The following is an 8,674-nucleotide window of genomic DNA, read 5'->3' on the forward strand; positions in this document are numbered from 1 at the left end:
TGAGATGGAATCTTGATGTAATATTTTTTTAAAGATTATCTCTGTGTTGATTGATTGATTGATTCATTCATTCATTTTATGTGCATTAATGTATAAGTGTATTGCCTGCATGGATATGTGCGTCTGTGTCGTGCAATGCCTGCAGAGGTCAGAAGAAGGTGTTGGATGCTCTAGAACTGGAGCTACAGATGATTATTAGCTTCCATGTGAGTGCTGGGATTCAGACCTGGATCTTCTACAAGAGGAACCAGAGTTCTTAACCACTGAATCATCTTTCCATCCCCTGATGTAACAATTTACATTTCTCTGATGTCCAAGGATGTTGACTACTTTTTCATAATTAGCCATTTGCACTTCATCTTTTGAGAACACTTTCTTCATTTCATTAGCACGTTTATTGACTATGTTGTTTAGTTTTCACTATTTAATTTTCTTTTTCTTTTTTCTATGTTCCAATCTAATCTTCTGTCATATTTATAGTGGGCAAAGACTTTCACCATTCCATAGACTCTCTCTTCAATTGATTGTTTTCTTTTTGTGAAGCTTTTTAATTGCATATAATCCAATTTGTCAATTTGTCTTGTTATTTCTTAAGCTACTATAGCCTTCTTCAGAAATTCCTTGCTTCTACCCATCTCCTAGCAAGGTTTTAACAGTTCCAGGGTTTCAAGTCCTACATTAGGTCATTAATTCATTTGAATTGACTTTTGTGCAGGTAAGAGGGGGGACTCTAGTTTCCTTCTTCTGATTGTAACTATCCAGTTTTCCAACACCATTTGATGAAAAGTCTCTTTTCTCCAATGTATGTTTTTGAAACCTTTGTCAAAAGCTGTGTCACGTGGCTTTAGTTGTATGGATTTAATTCTCTTTCTCTCTTACTGTGATTCACATGTCTGTTTTTGTGTTAATACCATGTTGTTTTTCTTTTGATGACTCTGTAGCACAATTTGAGTTCTGGTATTGTTGTTCCTCCAGTGTTGGGAGCTATTAATGTAAGCAAAGCCATTATGTACATTGAACTGTGGCAGGCTTGCTTGTTTACTTAGAGTGTATGTTTTGCACACCAGTACCTAATTATTCTGCCAAGTCAGGAGGAATGTGTTGATAATTTAGGGAAGATGGTTAAATGGTGGAGCTCACAACAAGTATTTGACCCCTCCTTGACCCTCAGCTACAGGTGGGAGAAACAGCTGTTACAGCTAATTGAGCTAAGCAAACGGTGGCTATCTCTGATGTCCTACTGTATAAGAAGGCTGAGCTAAAATAAACCAGGGCTGCAGTCTCTACTGACAGTCCTCCCAGGTATCTTTCCTCTGTCTCTTGTTTTACTTCATCCTCACGCTCCCTTTCAGGTGCTGTCCGTCTCGGCTGGCTGGCTCCTGCGCTCCAGTATTGTTCTTTTTGTTCAGAATTGTAGAGACTATCCAGGCCATTTTTGCTTTCATATTAAGTTTAGGATGAGTTTTCTATTTCTGTGAGTAATGCCAGTAAAGTTTTGAAGAGGATTGCACTGAATCTATAGATTGTGTTTGGTAATATAGCCATTGTCTCTTTTTTAAATTTTTAAATTGAACTTTCTGTGTATTTTATTCAGAACAGCTCAAACAATTTTACTCGTCTTTATACCCCCATCCCCACTGACACCCTCCCACAGTCCCGTCCCCCACCAATGGAGCCCATATAGTCAGCCATCCCTGTTAAGGCTCACTGGGTTGTCCGTGTCCCCAGCCATTCTCCAGTTCAAGTCCCTCCATTTAGTCTAGTCAGCCTATTTAGAGTCCCTTGTTTTAGGAAGAGCAGCTCTTCTTCATCCAGTAGCAAACAGTTGCCAATATTCCTTCAGATAAGATTGAGGTCTGTTTTTCATTTTCCCAGTTGTATGCTGGGTTTTTGTCTGCCTGAGTTTGCATGGGACTTGTGTATGCTGACACCATTGCCATAGAATTATACATGCAGGTTCCTAGGAGTTTGTAGGACTCTGTTTCCATATGGTCATGTACCTCCTTCCTGACTCTTACAATCTTTCTGTCTCCTCTTCCGAGATGGTTCCTGAGCCTTGGGTGGGAGAAGTTTGATAAAGGGATCCTATCCAAGACCAGCATTCAGCACACTCTTGATCTCTAAACTTTGGCTATTTGTGACCTTTTGTGTTCCTGGCCCTCCACTGCATGAGGGAGCTTCATTATTGAGAACTGTGAGATTCATTAGTGTCCTCTTCATTATCCTTGTTCTATGTTCCATGAGTCTTAGGTGTAGAGGTTGCATTGTAGATGTGTCACGTAGGCCTGGGCAATTCATAGACAATGTCTGTGTATGACCAGTTGTGGTACTTGGTAATAGTCTCTGACTGGTGCAAAATGAGTTTCTTTGGTGTGTGGTGACTTGGATATTTGTCTATAAATATAAGGATGTATATTTTGCACATAGGAAAAAATCACATTAGTCTAGGGATGTGACAGTCTTGGGGTTTTCTCTAAGATCTATGGTCATTCCAGCCATGTGTATTAGGTTACATTTATATTACCACACTTGAGTTTCCTCCCTTTGAGTGGGCGTCAAATTAGGTAGCTGTTCTTTGCCCCAAGATAAGAGTTCCACCACTGCACTAATGATGTAGGCTGTGCTTGACATTGATGTGATTATTTGGTCTTAAAGCAGGTGGTGTTGGATCATCATTTGATGCTTTCCCTTGGCACCTTCATAGCGCTCTCCAGAGCTAGACTTCATGAGAAATGGTTTTAGGTGGTTGCAGCTCTATTGCTCCAAATCCTGTGTCTGAAGTATGTTCTGTCTTCACCAGTAGGGTCTTATCTTCAAGTTCTGGGAGGCCATCAAGGGCTATGGAAATAGCCTGAGTAATTTGGGGAGTCTCTTGGACCACCATTGCAAAGGAAGATATCACCTGTCTGGCACTGTTTCTTGTTATGTACCCTGTACCTATACACATGGACTCATGTAGAAATAATGTATGTATAATTTGGCAATAGGTTGTTGGACTAATATCGTTCCCCCTGTTTTTTTAAAAGTAGCTAGGCATTATTTATCTCTCCTCTCTCTCACTGTCTAACCCTTCCACCATGGTTTCCCCATTTAAAGTGCCCCTCCTTTTCCCTATTTCTCCCTTAATAATACCCTTCTCCTATGGTCCCACCTCTCTTGAGGTCTTTCTTTCCCTTCATCCCCAAGGTTTCTTGTATAACCCTCCCTCCTCCCTTCCATTTAAATAACCTGATTTTTATCCATGTCTCCCTTAGTAACACATTTCCTAAAGTCCTTTTCTTGAAGGTTCTTTCTTTTCCTTTACCTCCCTGGTTCCTTTTCATTATCCTGGTTCCTATAGTTATGTCTGGATATATACTCACTTATAAGGATTTGGTGCTAGTATCCACAGATGAGAAACAACTTACATTGTTTTTCTGAGTCTGTGTTACTTCATTTAGTATAACAGTTTCTAGTTCCATCAATTTACCTGCAGATTTTATAATTTTGTTTTTCTTTACCACTGAATAAACTCCATTGTATAAATGAACCACATTTTCCTTATCCACTTGTCAGTTGAGGGACACTTAGGTTGCTTCCATCACATAGCTATTGTGAAAAGAGCATCAAAAAACATGGATGTACAAGTGTCTCTGCAATAGGATTAACCCTTCGGGTATATGCCAAGGAGTGGTATAACCAGGTCAAATGGTAGGTTCAATTTTTAGTTTTTTAAGGGTTCTCCACACTGCTTTCCATAGGGGTTGAACAAGTTTGCAATACTACCAATGTTGCATGAGCATTCCCCTTTCCCCACAACCTTTCCAACATTTGCTCTTAGCCAGTCTACCTGGGACAAAATGAAACCTCAGTGGTTTTAATTTGCATTTTCCTAATTACTAATGATGTTGAACACCTTTTAAGATGTTCGCCATCTTTATTTCTTTTTTTGAGAACTCTGTTCAGATTCTTAGCCCTTCTTCTAATTGGATTCTTGCTTCCTTGATTCTTTGTTTTTTGAATTCTTTATATATTCTGGATGTTAAACTTCTGTCAGACGTGTCACTGGTGAAGATTTCCTCCTACTCTGTGGGTTCTCTCTTCGCTTCCTTGGCTGCTTCTTTTGATGTACAGAAACTTTTTAGTTTAATGAGGTCCCATTTGTGGATCTAGACCTTATTTTCTGAGCAATTCATTTCCAGTTTGGAAAGTCCTTTCCTGTACCTATATCTTGTAGGTTATTGCCTACATTGTCTTCTAACAGTATCAGAATTTCAGGTTTCACATTGAGATCTTTGATCCCTTTGGGATTGACTTTTGTGCAAGATGAAGGATGGGGTCTAGTTTCATTCTTCTATAGGTAGAGATCCAGTTTTGCCAGCACCATTTGGTGAAGATGTTATCTTTCCTCCAGTGAATGTTCTTGGCCACTTTGTGAAATATCAGCTGGTGGAAATTGCATGTACTCATATTGGGTCTTTAATTTTGTTCCATTGATCTACGGGTCTATTTTTGTGCCAGTACCATGTGATTTTTATGACTATAGCTCTGTAGTATAGTTTAAAATCAGGTTTAGTAATCCCCCCAGCATTGCTGTTAGTGCTCAGGGTTTCTTTGGTTATCCTGGGTTTTTGTGCATTCATATGACTCAGGCTATTTTTTTTTTAATTCTGTGAGGAGTGTCATGGGGATTTTGATTGACATTGCATTGAATCTATAAATGTCTTTAGATAGGATGGTCATTTTCAAAATATTAATCCTTCCAATCCATGAGCATGGAAGTTTCCTCCATCTTCTGGTGTCTTCCTCAATCTCTTTCTTTAAAGATGTAAAAATTTCATCTTAGAGGTCGTTAATGTCTGTCATCAGGTTTATTCTGAGATTTTTTTTGAGGCTATTATGAAAGGGAATGTTTTCATATACTCTTTCTCCAACTGCTTGTTATTGGTTTCTAGAAAGACTACTGAATTTGTACACTAATTTTGTACCATGCTGCTTTACTGAAAATGTTAATCATTTCTAGGCATTTTCCAATGGAATTTTTGGCATCTCCTAGATATAATATCATATCATCTACAAAAAGGGATAATGTGACCTCTTCTTTTCCAATTAATACTCCTTTAATTTCCTTCTTTTGTCTTATTGCTCTTGCAAGAGTTTCAAGTACTATATTAAAAAGAAGTGGAGATAGTGGACAGTCTTCTCTGGTTCCTGATTTTAATGGGAATGCTTCCAGTTTTTCTCCATTTAGAATGATGTTGGCTGTGGGTTTGCTGTATATAGCTTTAATTATGTTGACGTATGTTCCCTCTAGTCCAATTCTCCCTAGGGCTTTGAACAAAAATGTATGTTGAATTTTGTCAAAGGCCTTCTCCATTTTTTGAGATGACTGTGTGGTTCTTTGAATCAATTTATATGATTTATGATGTTTATTGACTTACATATATTGAAACATCTCCACATCTCTGGAATAAAGCAGACTTGATGATGGTGTATGATCTTTCTGATGTGTGTCTGTATCCAGTTTCTAAGTATTTTATTTAGAATTTTTACATGTATTTTCATTAGGGATATGGGTCTATAGTTTTCTTTCTTGGTTGTATCTTTACCTGGTTTTGGTATTGATGCTGGCTGGCTTCACAGGAGGAATTTGGATGTTCTCCCTCTGTTTCTATCTTTTTGAATAAATTAAGTAGTATTGGATATAGATCTTCTTTAAATGTCTGGTAGAATTCTGCTGTAATCTGTCTGATACTTGGCTTCTTTTTAGTCTGGATGTTTGTATTGCTGTTTCAATTTCCTTAAGTGTTATGGGTCTGTTTGAGATGTTGATCTCTTCTTAGTTTAGTTTTGGTGATTCCCATCATTTTAGATACCCATTCACTTCTTTGAGGTTTCAAATTTTGTTGCATATATGTTTTTAATGTATTTCCTTATAATGTTCTGGATCTTTTTGGTATCTGTTGTGATGTTTCCCCTTTCATCTCTGATTTTGTTGATTTAGAGGTGTTCTTTTTGTGGGGGGGTGTGTAACTGGGATAAGGGTCTTGTTTATTTTTTCAAAGAACCAGCTCTTGGATTCATCGTCTTTGTATTGTTGTCTTTGTTTCTATTTCATTAATTTCTGCTCTGATTTTTGTTATTTCTTCTTGTTTGCTTGGTTTGGGTTCATTTGTTGGTGCTTTTCAAGTGTCTTCAGTTGCAATGTTAAGCCATTTGTGTTATTTCTGAATTTTTAATGTAGGCACTTAGAGCCACAGCTTCCCTCTTGTGTGGAAGTGGGCAATGAAAACCACTGAACAGGATCGCTCTCTTTGACAAGCAACATTGTGCCCATCCTGGACCCTGAGACGGAGAGTCTGTGGCTCCTCTTCTGGCTGCCCCTTGAAAAATTAATCCATACAGTGACCTGGTCTGGACGTCCATTCTGGGTCTCTGTCTTGCTTCACCTAATGAGAGGCTCTGGTCTGGGGCTATGCAGCTCTCTCTGGCCTCCTGGAAGGAGACCCCAGAGGAAATTCTTTGGGTGTGCAGACTTCTCTGTTCCAGAGGTTGATGGGGGCTGCAGGGTCCAAGAACACCATCCTCTATTACCAATGAGGGTATGCCTTGTTCTCACTGGGGAACTCCAGAAATTTTGAGGAAAAATTGGAGACCAACAGCTGAAGTCAGGTGAGGAGGGGAAGTTTAATTTGATGCTAGCGTGACTGACACTATGAATCAAAGGAGTCAGACCAAACCTCTTTAAATTTTTATCATTGGTTTCATGGATCACAGCTAGAGGTGAATTGCAGGATCAGATTACAGATTTACATTCAGTCTAAGTGAGTACTGATAAACATTCCTTCATGTTGCAGCAATTTATACGTTTGTCAGAAAGATATGAGTGCTTCCATTTCTCTATTTTTCTGGAATTCCTCCATATCAAATTTTGAATTTTGGGTAGGTCTTGTGGCCACCTATTCTAATATAGTTTAAGATATCTCCATGTATTGGTTAGAGTTAGGGTGAATATTTCTCTTTTCTTAATTTGTATTCATTTTTTAAAAACTTTTTGTCTTTTTGAGAGAGGATCTCCTGTAGCCCCAATAGTCCTGGAACTAACAATGTAAACCAGGCTGGCCTTGATTTCTCAGAGATTAGGCTGCTTCTGCCTCCAGAATGCTGTGATAAAAGGTGTGGGCTAACACACCCAGCTAGGATGAACATTTCTTGATGTGTTCATTAACCATCCATACTTTAAGTCCATGCATGCTATTTATTGTTTTTGTTTCAGTTGTTTAGAAATGATCGTATCTAGCAACTGTATATATGTTCTGTTTATATGTTGATAATCTTTCTGTCAGTCATATGTATAGTATGTATCTTTACATCCTTGAATTATCTTTACTTTTTAATTTTAACATGACCCTAAAATAGAATTTTGTTGCTGTTAATATAGTTATATTAGACAGGGGCCTCTAGAGGGACAGAAACAATAGAATAAATATATACAAATATATAATATGTATATTAAAATAAATTATTAAATCAGCTTGCATTGAAATAGTAACAGCAACTATCTCATACATGAAAAAGAGACTGAGAACGTAGGGTTTTCTCTGTCCTTGAGGTTAGGTACCTCAATCTTGTGCCAGAAAACTGGAGGGTTTCTGGGGAGCTTGAAGCCTAGAAATGCTGGTTCTTATATCATTGAAAAAAGCAGTAGCAGAAGCAATTTGGAAAATAAACTTCTCAGACACTGGGAAGGCCAAGCCAAAAGGCAATTAATCTTCCTTCTCCCTTTTGTCTGGGCTGCTACCAGAAGGTGTTGCACACATTTGAGTTTGATCTTCCTATATCAATTAAGGCAATCAGGAAATTCCTCAGTGAAGGATCTCTTCCTAAGTGATTCTAATTTGTGGCAAGCTGGCATTAAAACCAACCATCACAACAGTCAAATTTTCACTTTTGAAATTTTTTTCTGATATTGAAGCTTTTTAAAATGAATCTATCTTCACTGTGATATCATCTTGGTAGTTAATGTTTGGTCCTTATAATATTTTAGATATCCCAATTAAATGTTCATATATAGGTCATTTTACATACCCCTATTAAGTAGTTTCAAGAGTTTCTTATACAGTGCTAAATAATTAATTGACTATCAGATGGAAGTAATCAATTTCAGTTATTTTTATTCTTGATATATTAGAAAAAGTTTCTACTGTTCAGTGTTCTTTTTTTTATGTGTATAGCGTGTATTACTTGCATGTATGTAAGTGTACCAGTGTCATGCAATTCCCATGGAGGTCAGAAAATGGCGTTGGGTCCCCTGGAACTGGAGTTATGGATGTTGATAGGTGCCATTCTGGTGCTAGCAACTGAATCCAGGTACTCTGCAAGAGTAGCCAGTGCTCTTAGCTACTGAGCCATCTCTCCAGCCCCTTAACATTAAATTTAAAATAAAATTATTTGAATCATTATTTTAAATTTTTTAGTTTCCTCAGGATATTTTATTTGCTTGCTTATTTTCTCTTGTTCTTCTATCTTCCTTCCTCCGTTTGTATGTGCCATTAATATTTGAGGAGATAACGAGCATCAAAAAATCTGAATTTCTTTTTTTTTTTGGAGCCTTTAGCTATACATATGGGCTCTTTTTTTTTTTTTACATCAGCATTGACATATTCAATAACAATTTTCTGAGCTAGGCTGCACC

Source organism: Nannospalax galili, unplaced genomic scaffold (genome assembly GCF_000622305.1).
Source record: "Nannospalax galili isolate Female #2095 unplaced genomic scaffold, S.galili_v1.0 scaffold279, whole genome shotgun sequence".
Lineage (NCBI taxonomy): Eukaryota > Metazoa > Chordata > Mammalia > Rodentia > Spalacidae > Nannospalax > Nannospalax galili.